The sequence below is a fragment of the Ciconia boyciana genome, chromosome 3 (genome assembly GCF_034638445.1).
Source record: "Ciconia boyciana chromosome 3, ASM3463844v1, whole genome shotgun sequence".
NCBI classification, from domain to species: Eukaryota; Metazoa; Chordata; class Aves; order Ciconiiformes; family Ciconiidae; genus Ciconia; species Ciconia boyciana.
In genome coordinates, this window is record NC_132936.1 from 117,484,250 (window position 1) to 117,511,153 (window position 26,904).

Below are 26,904 nucleotides of genomic sequence, written 5' to 3' on the forward strand. Positions count from 1 at the left end.
GGCTCAGGTGCCATCATCCATTTGGAGAAGTGACAGCCGGCTCTGGACACAGCTATCGTAGGAAGGCTGCCCTGTTCCTTTTCCACATGCAGTTCTTCACTCCTGTGCCGATGAACCGGGCTGTTGTTTATCCTAATGAAGAACATTGTTGGTTAATAGACATTGAGCCATTTTTCTTGGATCAAAATAGCCCACCTGTGCTGGATAATCAAATTGGAATGGATTCAGAAAGACTTGCAGTCTTGTTTCAAATGTCACAAAAAGGCAATTTCTGACATGCAGCACTAAAACCGGTTACTGAACAGCAGTGACAACAACAAAAAAGTTTTTCTTTTGCAAATTTTGTTTCTGCACTGAAGTGGAGTAGTGTAGCACAACATAGGGCCACGTGCTGATGTCCTTACCCGGGGCTTGAGCCTGGTTCCATGGAAATCGATGGCAAAACTCCCATTCACTTTAACGGGGTACAATCAAACTGTCTAGTCCTTAGTCAAGCACAATTCCCACTGATTTCTATAGGATTTTTGCACACACCTGGGGGCCAGCTCTTCTGCTGGTGTAAATCAGCATGACCTCCATGGCTTGCCATGGAATTTTGCTGATTGCTCCCAGCCGCTGATTTGGCCCAAGGACTGTGCAAAAACTGAATGAGGGTGTGAGGACACAGCCTGTATATTTTAGTCAGGGTATTTGCATAGAATGTAGATCGTTACAAGTTTTTGCACAATGTATTGTTAATACAACTTTTAAAGCTTATCTGTAGTTTATTTATTTATACTCATTGTATGTATTATTAGTAAAAATGAACAATCTTACTGATGGTTAAGAACAGCAAAGTGTAAACATTTTGAATGTACAAAATATCTTAGGTTCTTTGGGTAAACTTTACATATCATTCTTGAAAAATCATGTTTCCTATTGAACATTTAGTTACATTTTAATGGAGCCCTCTAGGCCCTGGGAAAATGTGGGCATGGTAGTTGGTGGGGGTGGGGGGAACTCTTTGCATATTCACTAGAAACTGTTTTTCAGGGCTTACTAACTTTGCTGCACAGGATAGGTTTGAGTTAAAGTCAATCCATTTTAAAAACTTAAACAGCAAATTTGTAGGTTTAACTGTGCTTTTATAACCTGAGAAAAAGTTAAATTTGGCAGTCTCTCAGTTCAGAAAGAGAACCAGCCTCTTTCCAAGGGAGATGGGAGATTTTTTGCACTTGTTTGAGAACGTATTCGGCCTTTGATATGACAATTAAAACTTGTCTAGACAGCCAAGTTATTAATGCTTGAAAATCAGCTACTGCACATGAATAATAACTTTTCAAGTAGCTTTTTAAATAGTAGCTATAGCTGTATAAACACAGTCATTGCGCTACACTATAAATGAACACAGCCACTTTTCTTGACTTCTTTAAGGACTAAATACACTTTTTTCCTTGGCTGCTCACAATAGACTATAGCAGGTCTTTCTGAGTAGTTATAATCATGATATAAACATATATTTAGGCAATTTTGAAAACATGTAATATAGGGACTTTCTAAGACACAGAATACAAAAACATCCTTTGTAGCACAGTATTTTAAAAAAAAAAAAGAGAGGAGAATCTCACAAACAGAACTATGTTAAACCTGCAATAAAGCTGTGGTTTAAAGCAACCAGAACTGGAATATCCAAAGTTAAGGGTAGAATGCCAGTTGTAAAGCCTCATTTTGCGCTAATTTGGCCTGCAGTTAAGGAGCCTTGAACTGCAAGCTGAAATTCCAACTGTGGCTCTAGTCCAAAGCCTGTTGAGGTCAATCAGAGTCCTCTGAGGATAGAAGCCTGATTATTATTTCATGCAAGTGCAAATCTCTTTGTAAAGCCAGGGGGGTGTTGCTGCTGCTGCAGACGAGTTAAGAATCGGGCTGCCACCTATAAAATACAAGTTAAAAATGGAATTTTTAGCCTTAACATTGACATTCCCTGACTTTTTCTCCTTTTTCTAAATTAAGAGGGAACCTGTTGTTTTCCAGATGATCTTTTTATCTGGTGTGTGGCTTTTAAGTTGTACATCAGATTCTATTTGTACTCCAGATTGAATCTTGATATGAAATGTTCCTGTCTTGTTCCGTTTTTACTCTTTTACATGATACATGATGACTGTGTCATTTTCCATTGTATAAAGAATGCTGACAGTGTTTCGGTACAAAATATATTCTTAAAAATAATGATGATGATGATGATAATGATAATAAAAATCCAAGGGAAAGGTGCTTCTACATGAGGTGTTTGGATTTTTCTCCAGCTTGGAAATACTCTATGGTTCCAAAGCAGATGCAGGCAGAAGATTAATTCTGTTTGGAGAGATATTTAGCACCCTCCCTGCCTAGTGCTTTCTCCAACTAGATAGGTAAAGCCAGGTTTGCTGATGCAGGGCCCTTGCCTGAGGCTGTCCTGCTAGTCCAGTGGGCCATAAAGTAGGAGGCTGGAGAGAGTAAGTAGCACCATGACCCTACAGTAGCACAAAACCAAAAGGGATCTCCCTGACAGCACAACACCGGTAGAGATTTCCTCTCCATGCCTTTACTGTAGCCCAGAAAAAGGGATTTGTCTAACTTGAATTTTCAGCTGCTTGGGATTCCTGGTAGCACAGGAATAATGCGCTACCAGCCCTTGGACTTTTCCTATCCTGCACAGGCTTGGCAAAGCACAGTGCCTAGGCCAGGGATGCGGAGATGAACTTCATGCACCACCATGTCAGCGGTGTCTCTGTCAGGAGCAAGGGCCCAGCGATACGGCCCTGCCTCTGTTCCCACCCGCTGTGCTGGGCACTCCTGTTTCTTCCTGCTCCAGTGTTTTCTGTCTCGGGAAAATGCTTTTTTTTGAACCTGATTCTGGTTTTGCCTTTGCATAACTCCACCAACCGCACTGCCCACCACCTGATTCTGCCCTGTTGTCGTTTCTGAGCCAAGCTTCGAGGCAAGAAGGGCTGTGAACCCACTTCTGATGAGTTGTGGTTTGGCTGAGAGCTCAGGAAAGGGCAGAAAGTCACAGTTACAGCTTCCACATCTATTTGTCTGTCTAACACCAGTTTGGAAGTCTTTTTATTTTTCTTTTGCTCTTGGGCAGTACCAGGCTATGGCAGGCGAAGGAACGATGATGTCTATGTATCCAAGGGCTGTTACACGCATGCTTGGTTTATAACCTGGCTGACCGCGTCCAGAAGCTACTGCTGAACACTGCCATGTGCAGTGTAAGTCAGAGAAACCCAAGGCCTTAAACTTTTCTGTTCAGTTGGACTTTGAGCCAAATCCAAACGTTTAAGATGGGAGACTGTGCTGCAAAATTTATATCTGAATTCTTTGGCCTCTGCAATTTAGGAATTATTCAGATCTTCACTTTGGATATATACCCTACCAGACCTGAAATAAGACTGTTTCCAAATTGGGTCAGGTTTTCAAAATATATTTCAGTAGGGACAAGTAGTCTGTGAGCTTCTTGGAAGCTGCAGTTCTTCAGGACTGAGTGTGTGAACCAACTTTTGAAATCTTATGCTAGAATTTATGAGCTGAATATTTCCACGGTTTCCTCTGAATGAGGAAATTAATTCTGAAATGAAAGAAGCCTTGAATGGGTAAAACCCATGTGGAGTGGAATCCCTCAACTTAGCACAGCTTCATTTTTTCCAAAGAGGAAAAGGCAAAAAAAACAACCAAAAAACCACGACCGAATTAGTTATGTTTAGAATTGGCTGTGATAAAGCTGATTTAATTTAAAAAAAAAAAAAAAAGAGGTTATTGCCTACTCAGAAAGAGCCTTGAAATACTCCAGTATCATGTGAGGTAGTCTGTGTCTAAACATATTTCACATAAACGCTTTTTCACAGCCAAGTTGTTAAAAATGTTACAAAATACCTTCTTTTTGTGTCACAATTAGAAATGTTTGCCTCACCTTGAAAGAACATTTTGTAGTAAATATTCATATGTTGTCTATGTGAACTTGCACTAACATATATTATATTCTCCCTCCCCTCCTTGACTAGCTTGAGAAGAAATGGGCGTAATATTGCTAAACCGGTTGAATGTGACATCTGCTTGAGGCATAGCATCTTTCTCAAGGGCTGTTTTGAGTAAACAGCCTGAAAAACCAAAGGGAGAGCCTGATTCACCATTTTGCTGTGCCAGCTTTCCACCCCTGTCACTCTCCTGCTCCAAGGCTGAGACTGAAGCCCTGAGATTTTAATGTAAGAGAGCAGCACTGAGATTTTTATCTTCTGGGATTTAAAACTATTCACTGTGGAGGAAAACAAGAACAGAGTAGCCACAGCGCTCTCAAGCTTGGTAGTAGGGTTGGGGTAGCACGACATGCTGTAGTCCTAACGGAGCATGAGTTCAGAGGGAGGTAGTGGGCATTTCAGAGCCAGCCAAGAGCACAGGCTGTGGAGCTGTGTGACAATTTCCCAGGGATGGGCATTTGCCATGTTGTTAGCTGCCACCTTCTGCAACCCCATACCAGGACACACAGCAAAAAAACGGCGTTGCTTACAAGTTTGGAAGGCATGAATGGGTTCATGTTCCTACTCGCTTTTTTTAAAAGAGGCTGCCAAATAAATAATAGGAAAATTTAGGAGTAGCCATGCCACTAAGGTATTTCTTCCCCACAGACATTCAAGCGCTGTATCTTGCCTCCCATCCACAAGAAGTGCTCCCCACAGAAATCTACAGCACTGCTTTCTGCACTGAGGCTGGTTAGAGTGACCTTTCCATGCAGAAAACTGCAGAACTGCAATTCTGCTGAGCCAGTTCGTGGCGGCTCTAAGCAACCTCCCAGCACCCCTGGAATTGATATGACAGTATGAGGAACAAGAGTCAGGCTGAAGGCAGCCCTAAATGCTCACTGTGAGAAGCACAAAAGTTAGGAAGAAAAGCTACACAAGTCTAGGAACAGTTAGTGACCTGGTGAGATTTTTTGTAATCATGGGTATTGTTCTGATTTTCTCATGTGGATCAGAAAGTGTACAGGTAAAAGTCACTTTGCAATGAACGGTGTGTGGGGTTAGAACCAAGGCCAACCCAAATAGGGAGAAAAAATGAGCTGCAGACGCTTTATCTGGCTTTGATACGCCCTCCCAGCTCCTCCCAGCAATCACTGCTGTTACAAACACACACAATTACTACAACAAGGAGATTCAGCAGCATGTGCAAGATCAAAATAATAAACTCACACTTTGCCACAGGTCCTCCCTAGCTTCTGTTGCTAGGCCTCTCCATCTGTCTGTCAGCAAATAACTATATCCCGCTGCTTTTAAAATCCATGGCAAAAATCCTTTTGAATTTCATGGAAATAGGTCCATAAGAAAAGGGGTATTTCTAGCTCTCCCTCTCCAGTTATTTTCAGCTGGGGCATACTCTAAAAATCTGTTCTTTCATTCTCCTAAGTTTATTTTTAAGTATGAATAGAGGACTATTTCTGTCTGCTTTAGCCATTTGATAGAGTCAACAGAAAGCACAGCCTTTCCCTGGTGCCGTAACACTAGTTTCGCAGTTAGCTGATGAAATGTCTTATATTCGTTACCTTCTGATTTTAAAAAGTGAGGGTGTGCACAAAATGACCTGGCAATAATAGTAATATGTATCATTCACCACAGATCTATTTTTATGTGTTGTGCCAATTTCATAATGAACTTTTAATAGCAATAAAACACGAAATCTTCACTAGCTTGTTCTGTCTTTTATCTGAATTAATAATACTCATTACACACCCTCTTGACTTCTTTAACTTCTGGCTTCTTTTATCTTCTCATTGTTTTTCAGATGTAGCTAACTCTTGCCTTATAAAACTGCAGTGTGAAACTTTGGAATGAGATGTGTGGCTTTGGTAGCAGCTTGTGTAAAACTCCTTTACAGTTTAAATGCACTATACAGAACAATCAAATAACTTCATCAGAGGAAAGAATAACTTGCTTACTCATGCAAGACTCCCGCTGACATCACTGGGCAGTGTAAGCCTCAGGAGTTAACAGGCACAACTCAGACCTTACGGCCAGGCCATGAGACACAGACGGCTGATCACTTTTGCATGGGATAAAACAGCCCGTCAGCAGTGTAACTCACACAGGCGCTTCAGTTCACTCTGGTGGGACTGGATTCATGGGTGAGGGTTACATGGTGAGTAAAACCACCAGATCAGCTCCAGAGATTCGTTATTATGAGATCCAGTGTTTCACTTGTTGGCATGAGCCTAACTAAAGTTCACATTGACCTAAGTAAGTGCAAGAGGAAACTTGAAGGTCTCAGCTTCCTTCAGTTAAAGCTATTGGAAAAATTCTGCATGACCCAAATGGGAAAGGATTATGCCCTACATCCAGTTGTGGCTGTAAAAAATAAGTGAGGTTTCTGAGGGAAACCTCAAAATCCAAACAGCACTGAAGCAGCAGAGGAATAGGATTTGAATACAACTAGTTCTGTGGTTTTTCTCCTGATAAAATGATTATGAAACAGATGCTCCACACACAGTTCATCCTAGCTCTAACCCATGAGCATGGATCTGAGGCCATCCCTGCTCAAAGCCAGACTGAAATTGGCCCTTTGTCCACTATATATGATCCTAAAAGGGGGTATGTTAAGACATATAGAGATCCCTAGTTAAAACAGTTTTGGGTAACCTAGATGCAAACCAGAAATGAGGAGGAGGACAGAGGTAAATACAACAGTCAGAAATTGATGTAAATGGTGTAAAGGCAGCATCTATTCCCCACCAGACAGCAGAACAACAGCAGCCCCCTAAGTACCTGGGGGGATTTTCAAAAGGGGGAATATATGCATCCAATTTCACCACTTGCATTGGCTAACTCCTATAGAGGCCCTTGAAAAGCTCATTTGACCTGTAACACTGAGTAAACTACAGGCATGAGTTTTGGAGGGAAGGAAGGGAAGTGGTTGCCCACCCCATTGAGAACACCTGATGTAGCAAGTGCCATGTGTACTTCTCTCCCATTCAGATCAGTACTTCGGACTCCTCACAGCTGGGCCTTATTTTGGTGGAGTGTTTCTGAGCTTGAAGTCAAGCCAATTCATGTTGAGGGATTTACTCACAGAATACCACGAATATGACTCTTTGCTAGCACTGCACTGGATCTTATTTTTAAATTATGACTTTCACCACTCTTCTAAGAATAGATGCTGGCTCTGAAACATCACATCGGCTCCAGCACTCTCCAAAGGTTACACATTTCTCATCCTGTTCAGGCTTTGAGGCTTCAGTTTCCACATTGGTGCCTTGCTAAACCAGCACCGTGATGCTGGGCGGGTCATTCTGTGACAGACCCTGAGAAGGAGGTGTCTTTCAGCAGCTCTCTTCCCCGCTGGCAGAAGGAGACCTGCAAGTCTCCCTCAGCAGTCAGAAGCGACAGTGAAACAGAGCTACGCTGACTCCTGGTTTGCAGAAGAGGGCTCCCTTGCAACTCTGAAAGATAGGAACAAAAGCCTGGTTAATTAGAAAAACTTCGCTGAAGCTGAACAGTAAATCTCAGCAGCAGAGAAAAGAGGAGGATTTCAGTACTAGGCAATCTGATACTGACAGCAAAGAGCCATGCTCCCTTGGTGACCAGAGGCTGTGGGCAGGTGTTGCTTCGATCGAGCAGAGAGGCAGAGCTCCATGCCATGGAGCAGCCTGTCACCAAGCGCTGATGGAGATGCTGGAGGTTTCTGAGAGTGCTCAGAGGCTCTGCCTTCGCCTGGCTCCAAAGGCCCTAGTAATGGGAGAAAAGCCAGTGCTGACAGTATTGTAATGTATGACAAGCTACAGTAGCAGCTCCAGCACTGCATGCCTGAAGAGGCAAAGAGGATTCTTTCCTGGCTGCTCTCTAAGAAATTTTCAGTTCAATGGGAAAGATAATCACTGTCTAGAATAGATCCAGACCAGAACGAAGGACAGAACATGGCTCTAAGTAGAAGAAACATTCTTGGGAAAGCAACAGATTCACTACAATCTCCAGGGGAAAATGAAATATTTTAATTTAAAAGTACAAAGGCCACAGAGAGGATAACGGGGTTCCTTTTACACCCCAGCTTTGGAAGAAAGATACAATGAGCTGCAATGGCTACAAAACAACTCCAAGGGGCAAAGCTGGGAGCAGCTCTGGATTATTGCATGGGTGCAGAACTCAGCTTCCACATCCATTCCCCTCCATTTCCACTACCTTTTCTCAGGGGTGGCAGGTCCTCTCCACGAGAGAACCGTTGCTGGAAACCCCACAGCCAGAGGAACTCTCCTGTTGCTTCAGAGATTTATGTGTCCTCTACAGACACCAACCAAGGTGTACTTTATTTAGCACCACTCACTGAAGAACTTCGAAGCACTGACAAACTTCACAACTTGTGTTAATTAATGAATGCTCCTTGCCATTTCTATTATTACTGCTGTTATTCTATGGACAGGGAGAGGGAAGAACAGAGATGTAACAACAGTTTCTCAGCGGTCAGTGCTGTAATTTGGAATACAGTGATTTGCACACACCTCATGTCTCATCACTGTGACTTTTGGCTACAACATTGAAGTTCAGACTCCCAGGCCCCTCCTTCACTCAGCAGGCAGACATGTTATTTTGGACCAGAATATCCAACCGTAAGACTGAGTAATGCTATACACTGTGAGTAGCTCCTCTGGGATCAGAGGGGCTATTTGTAATGCAAAATACTTCCAAAATATGATTTTTTAAATCGTAAAAATTGAATGGCATTCCATCAATTTTTTGCAGCCTCCACTGACTCACAGTGCTTTCACCTCCAATTTAAATAATGCAGAAGAGAAGGTAGAACATGGAAGATCAGGTTTCTTAGCAGGGAGTTATTTGCTGCAACTTGAATTCAAAATATGATGTGCGCACACATTTTCCTAGACAAAATACAGCAATCACATCCTGAGTGATGCAAACAGGTAGATCTCTCTTGATTTCAGTGAAAGTACACTGATTGATAGCAACTGAGCACCTGCTGGAGTATGAACTGGTTTAGGGTTCTCATAATAAACCTAACCTCTTCGAGCTATTCAAAAGATGCTCTCAGGCAAAATAACAGGATTCTATTTAGCAAAGGGAAGCACATGATTGCTTTAATGCATTGTACAGCTGAAGCTGTGATAACATAGGCTAGAAGATGATGTTTTTAAGTGAAAGGGAAATCAGTTGTAATTATAATTGTTGTTGTCTTTATGTATTACCAGCTGTATTGATTACCTTCATCCTGTGCGTCACTGGCAACTAGGGAACATGATACATTATCTCATGCTAGTGCTGGAGAGCAGCAGAGATTGGTGTATTTTTAGAAACAAGATTCCCACAGTGTAATTGTAGCAATTGGATGATCGTACACATGCATATTAAAATGCCAACAGATGAACTCCTGGACAGTGCCAGCAAACATTTCACTGTTTGGGGTAGGAGGAAAGGGCAGAAATTAACAGCTCAGAAGTTCAACAACTGACAAGCACAGAGTTTTTACCTCTAAGAGTGTCGGAAAGCTGCATGGCTCATATTGGCCAGTGTGAAAGGGACGCTGGTAAAAGGCTGAATCTCACTTTCCAGGATGAAGAGATGATGCATGTGCAGGTCAGAGTGTCTGTATCTCTCCTGCCTTATGCAGTCTCATAACACATGAAATTACATCGCTGTACCAGTAGAGAGAACTGATGGCTATCTATAGACATCCTTCAAGGGCTCAGTCCTGGGTCTCAGCTGACACCAGGTACTGTTTGGGGTGCCTGTGTTGCAATGGGGCATGGTGCAGAAGTCCCTGCCTCACTAAGTCTCATCAAGATTGCAGAAGTGCAAGGCTTATTGCTGGTCACAAAACTGTACAGATGTGGGTACACAGTTGGTAAGGCCAAGTTGCCTGTAATCAAAGTCAGTTGGGAGTTAACCAGGAGCTGCCTGTGCAGAGCAGATGTGCAGCAGCGTCTGTTGGGAACTTATATGTCTCTTAAAGCATTTATATGTCTCGTAAAGCAGAAGATGCTGTTTCAGACTCTCTGGGAATATCAGCCAGATTAACAGTCCTGTCATCAGGCTGGTTTAGACAGAAATTGTACAGGACCAATCAAGGTCTGAACCTTTCCACTAAGAGCCAAGCCAAGTGTCCCTAAGTAGAGCACAATATGGGTTCACTTGTAGAAGAAATAACTAATGTACACTTGAAGCACTCAGCACCCATTCAGGTAGGTATCAGAATGCCACATATCTTCCAGTAGACTGTTGCTGTATTCAATATAAACAAACTGATGATCACAGATCATCACAGGAGCATGGTGACTATTACACTTGATAAAATTGGCAGTCCAAATAGTTCACAGTCTTTGGCTGTGCTAACTGGAAAGTGTTTTGGAGGACAGCACAAGGGATGCTGTGGCAGACAGCTATAGCATAGCCTGCCCCAGACAGATAGATTTTTCTTTCAATTCTCTTTAAGTAGAAAGAACTTCTTTCTACTTTAAGTAGAAAGAACTGGCCTGAAACCTATTCGGTAGTCTTGAATTTTATGTATTTATCACCGCAATAGGACATGTTGGTGTTGGAGGCTATTAAATGCCTAATCTTTTTCAGAATCCTGTTATGTTTACGCATGCTGATATTGTTCATGAATGGCAATATACTCCATGCAAAGAAAATTCCTCTCTGTCTGCCTTCAATGTACCACTCTTCTGTCTCATTATATGCCCTTTTATCCTTTAATAGGTGGATGAATAAAGAGAAGACCCTAAACTACCTTCTCAGTGTCATTTAGCTTTCTATACACTTTCATCATGTTTATTATCACCTTCTTCAAGGTACACAGTCCTTTTCAACCTAATGACCAAATACCAGACTGGAAACTTTTCTAAAATGTTTTAGCACATGGCTTCAATCCACACTATAAGAATTAACAGTCACCACAATCAAAGTAAATTGCAGGTGGTGGTATATTGCCTAACATCCTGATGTAAATGTAAGATAAAGGCTTACTCCAGGGGGTGTAGTGCAACATGAAATCCAAGTGTACAGACTTTGCATATCAAGTTATATCTTCATTTCAGAAAAGCCTCTAATTATGCTGAAATGTGTGCTTTCAAGCTTTCCTGCACCTGGCCTCCAGGAACTCTCCCAGTGAACTGCAGGCAATGACTCCCTCCATGTCATTCTTTCCCCACAAGGGATTTTAGACACTGAATCTACATAGCCACAGCACCAGACCAAACGGACCTCCATCTCCTCAGCCTGTTCTAACCTGCTTCTGGCCAGCCTCCAGTAATTTTTGTAGCTTCCTTTATGTTCAAGCCATCTTTTACTACCTGCAGTGCTGGAACAGAGTAGCCAGATCTGGCCTCTCAGAGCATACCACTCCACAGGGAACATCTTGTTCTGGAGAAGGCATGGCAGGAAGAAACGTCCTGCATGGCATTCAGGGTGATGTGAGCCAGGTTTCAAACAGCAGGCCACAATTTTCACTGTCAGAGACTGCCACCCATCTCAGGCATGTAGCAGCTCCTCTTGCCCTCTTCTGAGCTGCTTGGTTTAGACTTCAAACAGATCCCAAGGGAAATTCTGGATACCTTCACAGGTGAACTTCCATATACGGCTGTGAAGCCACAGGCTGTGACGGCTGGCATGCAGATATATATCAGCATGCCAAAACTTCCACAGCAACATGTAACTAGTATACACAAATACAATTACACATGCATTTATTGGGAGAAGGTGGTAGAGTGACTCAAACATGTGTCAACAGCTTCCCAGGGTGAGGATTTAAAAGAGCTATTTGGTGCAATAAAGACTGATGCTTAATACACAATTTTCCGCAAAGACGGCTTTTTTTGCTTAGGCCAGCTGAGTGGCTACATTAATGGGAAAACTGGAAGCCTTTTAGTGGGTGAGTAGTAGCTGAAACTGCAGGGGTACTCATGCCACCTTCGGCAGCACCTAATTTCAGCTGTGGTAAGTCCGTCTGGTATCTGTGGGTTCCCTATACAGGCAGTGGAAAGAGAGACACTTCTCCAGAGGGTGACTTAGCAGAGACAGTTTTGATGCCCTGAATGGTCTTCCAGAGGCCTTAGCTCCAATGTTTATAAAGGGACCTCAAGGACACTCACCTTCTACCAAACACCCAAATGTAGATGCCTGACCTCCCCTTCACATACATACACACCCTGTGTTTGAAGGTTTGAAGTTAAAAAAAAAAAAAGAAAGCTGGAAACAGCAGGCCACAGATAGGGGACTCCAGACATTTCCTTAAGCACCTGCTAATAGGAAGGAAACAACCACACTAAGAAAGTGAAGAAGAGCAAGGGCTTTCAGTGCTGAAGGCAGAGGGTTACGCATCACTCACACAACAAAGATGACACTTGCAATTCTGCTTCCAAAGGGGTTCACCTGTCCTGCCAGGCTTGGAAAGAGATCTGAATAAAAAGCCCTGGAAGGAGCCGAGGTGCTTAGGGCAGCAGCTGCACATCTCTCTTCAGCATCCCACAGGTGATGCAATTATCTTCTACACATAGGAGTAAGAAACACAATACACTCTATCAACTAGAAACACTAAATTATGTGGAAAGGGCTCTATAAACATGTGACCTTTGTTTATTTTTAACTACTTTCCATATTGCTGAGAGCAGAGTCTCCTATTAGCCAGATCCAAAGTAATTATCGGTTACAGGAACCGATTACAGTGGCTTTCAAGCAGGTCCTGCATTGCCAGAAACAGGTGGCAATAAGAAAACACCATGTGCCTCCCCTTCCACCAAAAGTTAAACCAGATAAAGCAGAATTGCATTTCAAGAGAGCACATTTATCATTTTGCTTAGACTGAACAGGGTCATTTTTTTATCCCTGTCCTTTTTGAACTGTTCAGCACCAGCATATAAAGGAAGATGCAGAACAGCGCCTTCTCAGAACCCAAGCTACCAAATAGCTCTTGGCTGGTGGGTTTCTTTGCAAACAGCACTGGGAGTGCTAAATGTTTCAGTATTCAGCCTTCATTCCTTGGTGGTCTCCTACTCTTGAATGTAGAGGAAACAATGCTTGTACTCTACTGATGTTGAGGAGGTTACAGCAGCAAACAAATCTGACCTGAGCTGGTTTGGGTTGCCAGTTTCGTGCATAGCTTACATTTTATCACTCCAAAATGGCTGAATGCCAGAGATGGGTGAATGATCACTGGCTATACAAAGTCCGAGTCAGCCTGACAGGTGTTTTGGAGTGCTTTACCAAAAGGTATAAATACCAGGTATTACGTGACCACCTCTGGGGGAATGGCACAGAAACAATTTGTTGAGCTCAGTCTCAGCTAGCACCAACGCTATGATGTATGTGAACATGCTCACGCTCCCATAAGGCTGCAGCCTCTACAAAGGAGAGAGAGTGGGCAGAGCGCCTGAAAACAAAAAGGGAACAGGCCCATGTCTCTGCACAGAGATAACAGCCCTCCAGCTGCTTACTTAGCCACGGTCAGAATGCATCCCATTTTGTGAATCTGCCAGCACACAGGAAAAAAACATGGGCATGACACCTCTTGCTCAGCAGATGCAAGACACAGACTTTTCTTTTTCTAAGACAATATTATTTTTATATGCAGTCTTAGCTAAACTCAGGAGTCCTGATGTGTTCTTACTCACTTCAAATTCCTCACATACTTTGTCCAACTAAAGACTGAGCAAAGATTTGGGGCTAAAGACTCTGATGGACTGCAGAAACAGAGGGACAATGATATGTTCATCTACTTTGTTAAACCTGAAGACTTTGGAGATACAAGACTTTGCATTTACAGGCATTTTTTATTGCCAGTGGGGTTCAGGATGATGAGGTTTTTGGAGCTTAGAGATTCAGAGCCTGAATCTTTTTTTTTTTTTTTTTTTACTTCTGCCTATTTTATATTCTTCATATCAAGATAATCCATTTTAATACACCCCAAGGAAATGAGGGGAAAACCTGCAGATTCCTAACTACGTTAGGGCTATACTAAACCTTCCATGGGAAAAGATCTAGGCAAGGGTGGTCCTACACTGACAGATTGACAGCACTAAGGATGTAATTTAAAGATAACAGAAGTCAAAGAAAGAGATGTCATAGAAGGACTGAGACACAGTCTTTTGGGTTTTAATTGCAGTTGGCTCCTCTGGAGTATCCTCTGAAGGAATTTTACACAGGAGCAGCCCATTAGCTGTAAAAGACCATGCACAAAAGCCTCAGAGAAAACAAACTTCATGCAGACAAACAATATTAATCACCCAAAAAGCAGGTATCACTTTCTTTTCTTTTTGTCCTTTGCAAGAAAAGTGTAAATACTTACAGGCAGTCACACACAGATTTATTCCTGACCTTCCAAACGTTTTTAATTCTAATGAGTCCAAAGCCTACATATATGTGTTAGGTAGATATCACTGCAGCTTGTTGCATTCTACCAATAGAGCAACTTACAACCTATAATCCCTGGGGAAACCCCTCTCTTCTAGCAACCATTGCCTTGGTAAAACAGTGATTCTGTTTTTTCATAGCTGAGTGATACCAGTACCACGGGAAATGCAAACAGCACCTTCGTGCACCAAAGAAGGTCCTGTGGTGGTGATGTTTGCTTCTTGGGATGTGAAATGGTTGAATTCAACATCAAGGTATTAGATCAGACAAAAAGAATCATGGGAATAAAACCGGTACTCAAAAGCTCACACAAATGCTATGTATTTTCCGCACACTAGCACTAGCTGCCACAACTGCAGAGATTATTTCCTGTTCTTCATGGGACTCACTCATTCACCATCATATTTACTCTTACCAAATTATGACTCCCAAGGGAAACGTGCAGACTGCTGTGGAGCCTCACCTAGGGCCAGCATTAGACTGGGGTCCAACACAGCTCTGACCTACTGCTATCTGCTCCCTCATATCAGTCCCAGTGCAGAAAAAGAAATGGTCATCTTTCAGCTCAGGGTGTAACGGTCCAGCCTATTCCACAGAAAGCCAGGCTTGACACTTTTCACGCATGAAGCTTTCCCACAGGCAAGAATGAGCCTCCAGAAGCTGTAGAGGTAAGTTTATAATGCAGTGATGACTTCTTCTACACAATCAGGAGAGAAAAAACACACCATGGACACTTAACTGCACCAGGCCCCGGGGCATGCTTGTAGCAGTGCGATGCTACCAGAATACACATTAACAAACAGAGCAATAACAAAGTAATAATTGCGAGGGGGAAGAAACCTATCTGATCCACTCTTAAACTGAATTAAAGGCACCACAGTAGCTTGCATATAACAGAATCTGACTCAGGAGAAACTGGTCCAGCTCTGTAAAAGCAAACCAGCCCAAGGCAAACCTGAGCACGAAGTGACTCTTTGTCATGCTTGTAGGGGGTTATCACCCTGGGGTTTTTTAGGTAGCACAGAGTTGTAGCTCTGTCTGCCTGCATCTCTGTCAGATTGAGAAAGGGGGACTCTCCAGAGAAGTGGCCTAGCTAGTAACAGCATATAAACTGTCAGCCAAAACCAGCTATGTGTAAGTAACACAGGCCTCTCTGAAGGCACAGCCTGTAGGGTAATTTAAGCACGTCTTGATGGTGTAGAACTGCAGAGTGGAAAAATCATCTCAGTGTAGCCTGCTGTCAAACTGCATCTGAAGACGTTTATATGGGAAAAAAAGATCAGCATACTCGTGGCTCTGCAGCCATGAAGTGGATGCACCATCCATCCCTAACTGACTGGCTACGAGCAAGAGAAGAATAGGCCAGCTTGCAACAGCTTCCTCAGCAGGTTCAGTTTACATCTTCCTCATCCCTGAAGCGACCCTGCAAAGGGCCATCTGATAGCAGTCGAGCTCCATCAGCACAATTCAGATAAAATTATCCCAGAAGGTACAAGAGGACATGCTAGAGGGGGGGCAGTCATGTACTAAAATGCCTACGCTATTTTTGAATGAAAGCTGGTTCCCATCCCACTGTCTCTTTGAATAAGCAGAACAAGCATCTGACTGGTGAGAGATCTCTACAGTGCTCCTGAAACTCCCTCCTGCTCCACCATGATGATAAGCACAGGATTCTTTGCTCCTTGAAAAATCCAGGCTATTGCCAACAGGTTTTGTATCAAGAATTAGTTGCTGCTCAGAAAACTGTGAATGATCTCATAAGCTGCAACATTTCCTAAGTGAGGCAGGCTGCTGAGGAGACAGAGGTTTGATTTTGGGAGATAGCTGCATCACTAGCAAAGGTCATGCATCTTGGCTCCTCTATAGAGAAGGATTTGTTGGAAACTCAACCCAGTACGGGGTAAACAGTGAGTTACTGAGAATATGCTCTCTGCCCAGGGGATTTCTTGCCGAAGGAGACAAGCCCCTTTGCAGCAAAATGTGGATAAATATGGATAAAATATGGATTGTGGCCAAATTTGGAAATAATTATATCTGCTCTGCTCACATAACATTCCGCAACTGGACAGTTGGACCAATGCCATTTCCATGCAAACTGATTGGAAGTTGCCATCAGTCTTTCATTTAAATCCACTGAACTGCTGACTTGCATCTGACTGAGCAGACAGCAAATGCCCTGTGGCCTACATTATAAACAATTCCATAAATGCAGGGAAATCGAGACAAAGTTGCTCCTTTGAAACATCTGGCAATCAGCTTGCATTGGGAAGATGGGTCTTGGCGCTTTTGGTGCTGTTTGGAGCTGTGTTTCCAACTCACTAGCACTGCGTTCGTGGAAGAATGGGGGTATGAGAATTCCTCAACATCTAGATTTTATCTCAGATCCCTCTTTGGCCAGATGAGGGTACAGAGCCCAAGCTGGTGCCCTCTCTCAGCTATGGTGGGAATGGAAGCTCCCTGCAACAAGCACTAGATCCTATAAATTGATAGGTTTATTGTGTTTATTAAACTTTTTTTCAGTTCAGTGGTTAAAAAACTGAAAACCGTGAGCCAAATTCACCACTAACACACCCCCCTTGACTTCAATGAGGTTAAAGGGGTTACTGTGGGTCATTGCTAAGATGCACATTATCTCCCCTGAAATAACACAGTCTGCACCTAGACTGTACGGTTGGTGCAGAGAGAGGCAAGGGGAAGCGCTCCCTGGCAAGGGCTCCTGCAGAGCACATCAGTGATACCATGTAAGCCTGCTGGGATCATATTCACTTACTAGAACCAAAGAGCTGGCTCAGAGACAGCACCCTTTTCCTAGCACTGAAACCCAGTCAGCCATGATTTAGAGAGAGGGTTCCTACTTAGAACCTGGTGAATTTAAACAGATTGCTCAGGCACCTGGATTTACCTAATCTCATCTTTCCTAGCTCTCTTTGTAGTAACAGAGCTGGTTCGGCTGCTCTCAAGAGATCCCCAACTGACCCTGGGTATTGAAGGGGTGGGGGTTGGACCTCATCTCCTCATCTGCCCTGCTGTCTTTGTGCTTGCCTTTGTCACCCTGCTGCTTCCCTCTCTGACTAGCTCTCCACACTCCCTTCTGCCTGCTCCTTCCCACATTCTGCCTGTTCTTGGTACAAATGTCAGGGGTTCGGTCTTGCTTCTTTCTGCTTGTGAGATAACAGCAAGGGGCCACATGGAGGCCAACAGACCCCTCTGTCTGAGGGTCTCATTCTGGCTGCTGATGCAGCCAGAGGCCGTTGCATGCAGGACTCCAGGGCAGCTGAGGCAGATAGCACTTCTGTTAGCATTCAAAAATATTTTGGCTATTTGGAGCATGGTATTTTCTCTCTAGATTCTGTCTTATTGTTTATAATTTACCTATGACAACAACCCTGTCAGGTAGTTTAGGACCAGATATGGCCAATCTCACATATTTCTCGTGTAAGAGCTTTCCAGAAAGCAATCCTGTTTTTCTGAGATCTACCCTTGCTATGTGCCTACATCCCAGATGCTTTGCATCTCAATGAACGTAGATCAAGAAAGCAAACCCATTGCAGAAAAATATGACAGAGGATAAAATTGACATATGTGGTACTCAAAACAGGCATCAGATATGAGTCTGAAAGACAATGAGAAGGATTTTGACAAATATCTGCAAAAGGTACCACTTTCCTTGCATGGCAGTTGCAGTTGAGACAGAAGTTGTCATTAACCCAGAAAAGCCTCAGCCATTTCCATTTTAAAACCTGGAACTGAATCTTACTTTCACTTACATTTAATGGACATTTTGCCATTCACTCTAAATAGAAAAGGGCAGGATCTTTGGAAAAAAAATTCTCAAATTATTTTTATTGATATGTATCACTGCCAGTCACACAACATTGGTTTGTGAGGAAAACTTGTCCAAAGCATCTGAACCAGACACCTGAATTTCACTGACTGTGTTGACATATAGATGTGAAATGAACTTGTGCAATTACAACATGATATTGCAGGTCTTCTTATATATATAAAAAAACAGCTCTAGAGGTAAGTTTCAATGTTCTTGAACCTCAAAAAAACCCCCGCTCTGAAATGCCTTAGAAATGAAAAAGCCTTCAAATAGATGTTAATAGAGATTACGGGCATATATCTTATTACCCTGAACAGCTCGGTATGCAAGAGATTGCTGTAATAGTGCCCATCACATACACAGAGTTAGTAGTTTGTACCTCAGAATTTCCTACCAGCTGATCTACAAGAGTGTTTGGAGGCTCTTGACTCCTGTCATCACAGAGAGGAGCTGATGCACAAGGAAGGAGGATGGCTATAGAAATCAACTCACCTTTGTCAAATAAATAAATTGGATCATTAAAACAGAATAATAGTCTTCAATCATTTTTAGCACTTTTCATCTTAAATGTACAAAACTCACAAGCCATGCCTCTTAAAGGCAAGGGACTGTCTTTGAATGAATAATTTAGATTTCTTTTCTTATTGGCTTTCTGCATTTGGAGCCTGTATTGAAAAAAACAATTAGTCACACTGGAAAGCTTTGCTCTGCTACCAAGAGAGCTAGAAATTTTGCTTTCCTGCTGACAGTTGAGGTACTCACACAATACCATCTTCTAGGAGAAGGAAGTATTGTCAGACCTGGGATGAAACAGTAAGTGTTGCCTGTACATCATTCTGGCTGTCCATAGCTTGCTGGACTGCTACACTTGTCAGCTGTTTTTTCCTCTCAGCTTGCCTGAGTAACACAGTTAAATTAAGGCTGAAGTCAGATTGTTTTCAGTCTGCACTCATCTTAAAAGTTTGTTATATCTCCTTCACACCTGAACACGCCAGCACTGCCAACAGCTTGCCAGTTTACGCCAGCTACATTGGTTTGTTTATTGCCTCTTCTGACAAGCCTTGCCATCATTAAAACGTATATACACTAAAATACACTTTGCACACACTGCTGATGAGTTACGTATAAAAATATGTCGAGGACAGGTGTATGCGTAGTATTGCCACACTGAAGTCATTAACTTCTGCCACTTTGAGGATGTGGTCTAGACCACGGCAGGAAAAATGGGGCTGTTTTGACATTCATGAGCTGGTTAATCCACTGGATAGCCCTCATATGGCAAGAATGTGAGCATGCATGTTCATTAGAGGCTCCAAATCAGCTGCAAACATGGTTGAGACTCAGAAAGGAGTTCCTTAGAAGAAAAATAAAAAAACCACACTACCAAAACCAAAACAAACCCTCCCAACAAACTGCGTTGCGTGTCAGCAACCCTATCCTTGCCCAAATAAGCCTGAGCCAAAAATCAAATAACCTACATGCCCTTCAGATGTAGGAGTTTCTAAGACCCACCTAAAATAATTGCCATTTCATCTGTTTTCTGTAACTACATGGGGTTCTTTGTAGTTAACACATTTAGGATTGTTTAAGGACAATTCTGGGATTTTTAATAGCTTGTCAATTACAAGAGAATGGGCTGCTGATGTAGTAATGCCTCCTTGCTTTCGTAACTGACTCCAGTAAAGATAGCTAGGGAGATTCGTTTAAAACAGTAACGAACTCGCTCTCCAAACAGAAGATTTGTATGTTGCATCTAAAACATATGTTACAATGTTTTATATTTTATGCCATTGCAACTAGAGTAGATGGAGACAGTCCCTTCCTTGAAGAGCTGGGAAAAGTTAAGAGACCTTTGTGGGATCCCCAAAACAACAGAAACTAGTGCCTGGTCATTGTGCATGCCCAGAGGTCAATGCTAATGGAAGTAGCAGCGATGCAGGAGATGTGGGCATTTGAGATGTTCAGAAGAGTACCTCGGTGCCTCTGAATAGATTTGAGAGGAAACAGGGACCGCCACATAGGGGTTATCATAACGGCTAACACCTAGCACAGGGAGGCCAGGCTCAGCAAGTTCCTTTCACTGCCAGCAGAGACATGTGAAGACCACACAGAGCATGAATTAATTCAGGCACTGTTTGAACTGCAGGGAATGGGGATCCTCGGGATCTTTGCTGCACAGCCAGCTTACAGACCCAGACGTGCTCTTCACAAGGGGGTCCCCGATGTGGTTGGGGAATGCCCTGGGGCCAAGAGGTGCTCCTGCCTCCCTCAAACTCTAACACAGACGAGAGCTCTGCAGTGCCCTGTGGAAGAGCCAGGCAGACTGCACTGATTCTGAAGGGAGCTCAGGGCACCAAACACTGCTCAAAGAAACAAGCATCAGCTGCTCATAGATGTGTTTTACCACCTTGCGATGCCAAAGGACAGATCAGCAGTGGAGTTTAGTAACAGGCTGCTTAGTTCATTCTTTGCTCAGCTGCAGCTTTGTTTAACTTAACTAACAGGAACTGCACAATTTTTCTTTTACTAACTGTTGCCCATTTAGAAGCCAGCAGAAAGCACATATTATTCATTCTGCTAGCTTTGATAATGCCCACCTTATGAAACCACAGCCACAAACACGTAAAGCTTTTGAGGTTGACTGGCGAATTCAGTCAGACAAGCTCCTTTTGCTTGATAATGCAGTATTAGGGGTTATTTCAGCTATAATGGTCTAAGATAAATGCAGTTTTACTGAATTAAAAACATTTCAGAGAAATATGCCAATTCAGTTTCATGTCAGGATGGGAAAAAGTCAAAACATTCTGTGAAGATAAATGGCAATGGTTTGGTTTCGTGTTTTCAATTTGCTTGATTTTTTTTATATTTCATTTCCACATTTCATTTCCACAGAAAAATTTAAATTAGTTAGCATTGCATTGACGATAGCACAAATGAAAGCCTTTGGCATTAGTGAAATGAAATGATCTTGTAGGTCCAAAGACCATTTAAAATCCATTCTACGGATAATTTCAAATCTTCAAATGTCCAATTCAATTGTGAATTAAAAAAAAAAAAGAAAGGAAAATCAAGCATCACAATTTCTCAGGAAACAGACTATCTAGTTTCTGATCAGCAGCATTGCCAGACTCATCAGCAAGGGAAGCAACCTGCCTGAAGTTTGAAGATTTATCTAGTCTTTGATTACAGCAAGTTTCTTGCCCATACACTGAGCGGGGAAGCCAGAAAAAGCTTGCACTGCCAGGAGCCATGTTGTACTGTATATATTTTTGAAATTAAAAAAAAAGAAGGGGAAAAAAAGAAAAAGAACCGCAGTATCCACTGCTAGCAATCCAACATCTTGCAGAATATCTTCTGCATTACACTACACAATATATGGTACATCTTATACTATAACTAAAAGTTACGTTCAGGAACCACGTTGTAAACTCCAAAATGAGAAATAAAAAGCTAAATTGTTTCCCTATGAATACTTAATTTTCTTGAGAATTATGAATGCCTAAGTTTTATGAAGGACATGGATGTAGACCATAACAAGTTCTCCCTGCCATCCTCAATTCCCAATCCAGGAGGGGTGTCTGAGCCTCCAGACCATGCAGGTTTTTGGGAGACAGCCTTTCTGAATCATCTTGACACACCACGATACCTTTTTCCATTTGAGACTTCTAGGAATGCTGCGCCCTCTCCTGACAGATTAGGACTCAGCAGCAGTGGCTAGTAAAGCTGCTTTGCTGGAGCTAACAAGTCAAAGCTGGACCTCAAAGTTACCAAGACCAGTCCTGCTTGACTTAAAACCTCTATTGCACTATGCAGAGGGGCTTCACATTGAGATGAATATCTCAAAATTACAACGGTTTTTCACCATGCTGTAAGAAAAGAAATTGCTTGGAAGTATATGCTTAAAAAAAACCCACCAACCATATGTTTGAAAATGGATGGAACACCACTCTAGAATAATCTCCAAATAACATACAGTGTTTACAGTCAATGCAATTCTGTAAAGGAAACTGTCATATGTTGAAAATATAACCTTGAAATTAGTGTTGTAACCCATGGATTCCATTTCACAGAACTAATACATAATATGGCTAATGCTATTATAAAAAGTCAGTCTGCCTTTGTAAGCAATTGTAATCTCCTTCAACCAGCAAAGCTTACGCAGGAATGACTAAAGAAATCCCACACCTCTTGTCAATCATTCACACTATGCCTAAGTGAAGATCACCTGCATTTTTTTATGTCGAACGCTTACCTCTACTCTGATCCTGCATTCAAGTTAAATGAATTTTACAGACTTACAACTGCATACTGATTAAAGCTTCTGGTCCTAGAAACTACTGAATACCACCAAGAAAGAGAAGGAAATTTCCCTCTGGTCAAACTGGCAGGGACCATTTGGAGGTATTTTCTGCCTTTCTTTGTAGCTTAGGATATGAGTCACTTCCTCAAATCATCTGGGAATTTTACTTAACAAATTTCCTTCTATTCTAGTTATTCTAGACCTAATTACTGACACTGTCGATCTTTTTGGCTCTCTTCCTGTGGTACATGGTTGTGCTTGTGGCTTTGGTCTTTTCCACAGAAGGGCTTTACTTTTTTTTTAGGGCGTTGGGGCTCAGGTTGCTGTCTGGGGAGTTTATGGGCAGTGTGTTTATTCCATATGTTCATTCAAATCATTGATGCATCAGCTGTATAAGAGAAGATAATTATTAAATTACCTCCTCTAATTATATTATTTACAATGTTGCCATAAGGATGATTAACATTCATGGCCAATGACCACCAACTAAACACAGCTGGAATGGGAAATTATTCTTTACGGACTAACACTAGACACTGAGATATATTTTGGGCCCCTGGAACTTAATGCCTACTGCCAGATATGGGAAGAAACAATCTAGTTTGTCTGTTGCTTTACAACAAAGTATTTCACTGCTTTTATAGCTTCTTCTCTGCACCCTTACAATTAGTAAAACACGTTGTTCTACATTGGGTGAAGGTCAAAAATCTCTGCTAAATTGCCCTACCTTCCAGTTCCCTCACCGCTTCTCCTTCTGTCCTGCCAGGTCAGCACAAGCTTTACGCTGCATTTCTGACACTAAGCTGAAAAAAAGAAAACAGCCACCAGGTGGCGAAATGTAATACTCATACAGCCTCATTAATAGTCATCCAGCTTTATTAACAGTAGCTGAGTATAATCATAGGTGACTATAACAGGATTCCTAACATAACAGAAACATTGTATTAACAATATAATTTCCCCGTGCTTCACAAAGGCCTTATATTGCTTATTAAATTAGCGGATTAATTATAATTACTCTTAAATGCATTTGAGGCATTTTTATTCCACAAACCTATCTCAGACATGAAAAGTTGTAAGAATAGCCTTGTTTTAAGCCTTCCTCAGCCAAACTACTCTGTGTTTAAACATATGCTTAAGCCTCTGTAGGAACAAAGCTTTAGTATTACACTTTGATCACTATTTTATTATTGTAACTTGCCAGCATGTTGTAACTGCTGTACAGTGTTCAGTTCACTGCTATCAAAGGATGTATGGCAGGCTTTGCATGTTATTTAAAACCATGTAATGCATTTTTAAAGACCCAATGTGCTGGTAGTTCTGACAATATTCACCAGTACCGTGTAAACAGATATTAGAAAACAAAAGAAGAGAAGTGTTTGAAAAGCAGAAGCATGCATCATTATTTCTCACTATTTCATTTAGTGGTTTTGCTGTAAATGTTCTTTAACCTATGAGGTCAAACCATTGTCTACTTGTGCTCCTTGGGAAAAAGGACAAATAAGAAAAGAGTCTTTCTACTCCTTTTTATGGAATTTGCACAACCAACAAGCAAACAAAACCGTAAAAAGCCAGTTGAACTAAAGCATTATTTGACTGGTGTTGCACTTACAAGTAGCCTATGTACACACCTTCCCTATCAAGCATAGGCACATATGAGTCTCTTTTTCAATAAACAAATTTGTACCAAGCTACTCTTTGAAAGTGGTAACTCCAGCAGACCCTGATGCTTAGAAGCCAAGGTTTCAGCACGATGCAGACAGGCCCGCAGGGACTTCACCTGGACTAAGCAGTTTGCAAACTCTGAAGTTGAAGGAAGTTACCCCTTAGTCACAACGACACATAAAAGGTGGAAGAGTGGTATGGCAGCCTGTTCCAGAGGTGGGTTGCGGGATCATACAGATGGGATCAGAGTACTCCCCCCCCCAAACTTAAAAGGGGCAAACTTTGCGATAAACGGTTTCCAATGCAGAAATGCTAGCCTAACCCTCAAGACTTGGAAATTAAATCCTCCCACAGCGCGGGCATAACTACGATCGCGTTCGCGGCGGAGAAGCTCCGCCCGGGTCCTCACCCCGGTGCTACTGGTACCACAGCGCCGCTCCCACTCGCGAAGCGCAGCCCTTCCGCCAGCTCTCCTCCCACCACCTCCCCGCACCGCCGGCCCGCTGCGAGGAGCGATTCGCCCCAGCTTCTCCATTTCCATTTTGGATGTGTTTTTTATGTCACCGCCTGTTTTCGGCGCCTCTGCGCGGGCAAACGCCCGCACGGCCCCGGCCCCGCTCACGGGATCCCTGACAGAATCCCCGGCATCGACCGCAGGCAGACCCAGCGCAGGGCTTCACCTGGCGCAGCACACACGACACCCCTAGGGGGAAAGGAAAAAATAACAATGAAAAACAAAATTAAAACACCTCATATTGCCTACACCAGGGCACGGAAAACACCGTAACCCAGCGCTGCCCTCTTCCTCCCGAGCTCAACATGGCGGCCGAGGCGTCCCCCCACGGCATCGCCTCACCCCTCGTCCAAGATGGCCGTCCTGCCGCGGTGGCGGCGGCTTGCCAGTACTTAAGATGGCGGCTACGCGGTTAAACTACCGTCCACCTTACGCAGCAGGGGGTAGGTATCACCGCAGCAGCGTCGGTCGCTCATTTATTTATTTATTGACGTGCCCGCCCCGCTGGCCGCTGCTGGACGTGACGCGGCTCCGGGGGCGGCGGCGCGGTGCCTGCCGGGAGGCCAAGTGGGCGGTGGCGGGGCAGGAGGCGGTGGCCGCCGGGAGGGGGCCGGGCCGTAGCGACGCGGTTCCTGTCGCCGTGACATGGGTTCCCCCTCGATGGCGGTTGCCGCGGGAGGCCTCAGATAACCGGCCGCGTCCCCTCTCCCCTTCCCTCCCCCTCCCCGCCTGCCGCCATGCCCGTCCGGGCCCCGCCGCCCCCCGCGCAGCCCGCAGGTAAGAGACGGCGCCGCCGCTACTGCCGAACGGGGGGCGGCTTGTTTCCTCCAGGCCTGGCCGGGGGAGGGCACCCCCTGCCCCGCGGTGGCGGGTGAGGACCCCTCGGGGCTTCACCCGGGGGCCTGCAGCGGCCGGGGCCTGTCAGGGCATCGCGCTCTGCGTCCTTCCCCCTCCATCCTCGGGGGAGGGTGGCGAGGCCGCGCCGCCCTGCCAGGTGGGAGGACTGGGCAGGGGGATGAAGCCCCGCAGCTCTCCCCCTCGCTGAGGTGCCTCTCCCTCGGCTCGTCCCGCTGCGGCTGGAGCGAGGGGACGGGCCGTGGCGGGGCCGGCCTCGGAGCCGGGCGGCTTTGTCCTTCGGCGGCGGGCCCCGGGCGGGGGTCGAGCGGCGTTAATGTCGCTCCTCGCAGCCCGCGGTTTCCCGTAGCGGCTCCGGGCGGGGTGGCAGCCGGCCTGGGGCGAGTGCTCCGGGTTTTTGTGGGGTGCAGTGGGGCCGCAGCTGGAAGAGGGCTTGGTCGCTTGTGGTGTGGTACAAGAAGTTAAGCTGCTCTGTGTGTTTGGTTTTTCCTGATAAGCTTTCTTTTTTAAGGGGTATAAAGCATGTCAGTTGCTAAATGCATCTGAAGATGACAGGCTGAAGCAGAGTTATGATTTTTAAAAAATTTTTTTTTAGAAGTAACGCCATTCTAAAATGGGACAAAATTGCTGAAATGCTTGTTAGGTTCTGACACTTCAGTTTGCTATTATAAGTGGCTACCTGATGAACCAAAATATTCTTTTTCCTTAGAGAAGACAATTCCTTAAACCAAGAGTTAAACCTTGGGATTCCTTCATATCATCACTAAGGTGGCTTCTTGATGGTGATAGCCCCTTCCTTCCAGCTTCAGCATGGAAATTGAAACCTTCAGAAGTTTGACACTCCTTTAAAAGCAAACTTCTGTTCATAAGTGAAGGGAGTGCATGGAAGAAGCATCGTTGACCAGAGCCGTACTGCTTTGGTTGTATAAGTTTTGTTGTCATGTGTGGTTTGCAGTGTGATGTGCTTCATTAGAACTGATTTTTTTCAGCTGTTGAGTTCATGGTAAAGGGAGTTTGATGGATGCTGTTTTTTAACTGGGCTGGTCCTTGGAGGCAGAAGAAAATTGAAAGTATTTCCTCCTTGTTTTATTCTCTGGACATATGAACTAGACTCGGAAAACCAATTAGCCTACTTTAAGCATAAAAATGTTAGGTTGTATTGTCGGCGCATGCAGAAGTTTGTATGCGTGCTCATACAGCTAATGTGTAGGTAGCGGTTCCTCTTCCTGAAGTTGGAGCTGTACCTGGAGGAATATAACATTAACTGGGAGAGCCGGGGGAAGAGGTGAAGTACCTGTGGCTACTGAGGTTTGTTTGATTTGTTTTTTGGGTTTTTTTTAAACACTCATATCGGTGAAAATAAATAGCATAAATTTGAGGATATGAGGAT

The 26,904-nt window shown here is 43.6% G+C and overlaps 1 protein-coding gene and 1 long non-coding RNA gene across 8 annotated transcripts in view; one reads left to right on the plus strand and one right to left on the minus strand.

Moving 5' to 3' along the window:
- LOC140649730 (uncharacterized) lies at positions 1-25,134 on the minus strand. Of its 4 annotated transcripts, XR_012041729.1 has the most exons (6): positions 25,002-25,134; positions 24,555-24,848; positions 23,208-23,283; positions 7,557-7,727; positions 7,072-7,441; positions 2-132 (listed from the first exon to the last, which is right to left on the minus strand). It is a non-coding gene; the product is annotated as an uncharacterized lncRNA (long non-coding RNA). The 4 variants fall into 4 exon arrangements; XR_012041731.1 differs by lacking the exon at positions 23,208-23,283; XR_012041730.1 differs by lacking the exon at positions 7,557-7,727.
- A 144-nt stretch (positions 25,135-25,278) lies between these two features.
- AFTPH (aftiphilin) overlaps positions 25,279-26,904 on the plus strand; it is a 47,949-nt gene continuing 46,323 nt past the window's right edge. For 3 of the 4 annotated variants that reach the window (XR_012041727.1, XM_072857348.1, XM_072857349.1), the window contains exon 1: positions 25,280-25,436. The gene's annotated coding sequence lies outside the window, so the exon portion shown is untranslated. Of the gene's footprint in view, positions 25,437-26,904 lie in introns of all 4 variants that reach the window. The other variant, XM_072857350.1, reaches the window with a different exon arrangement.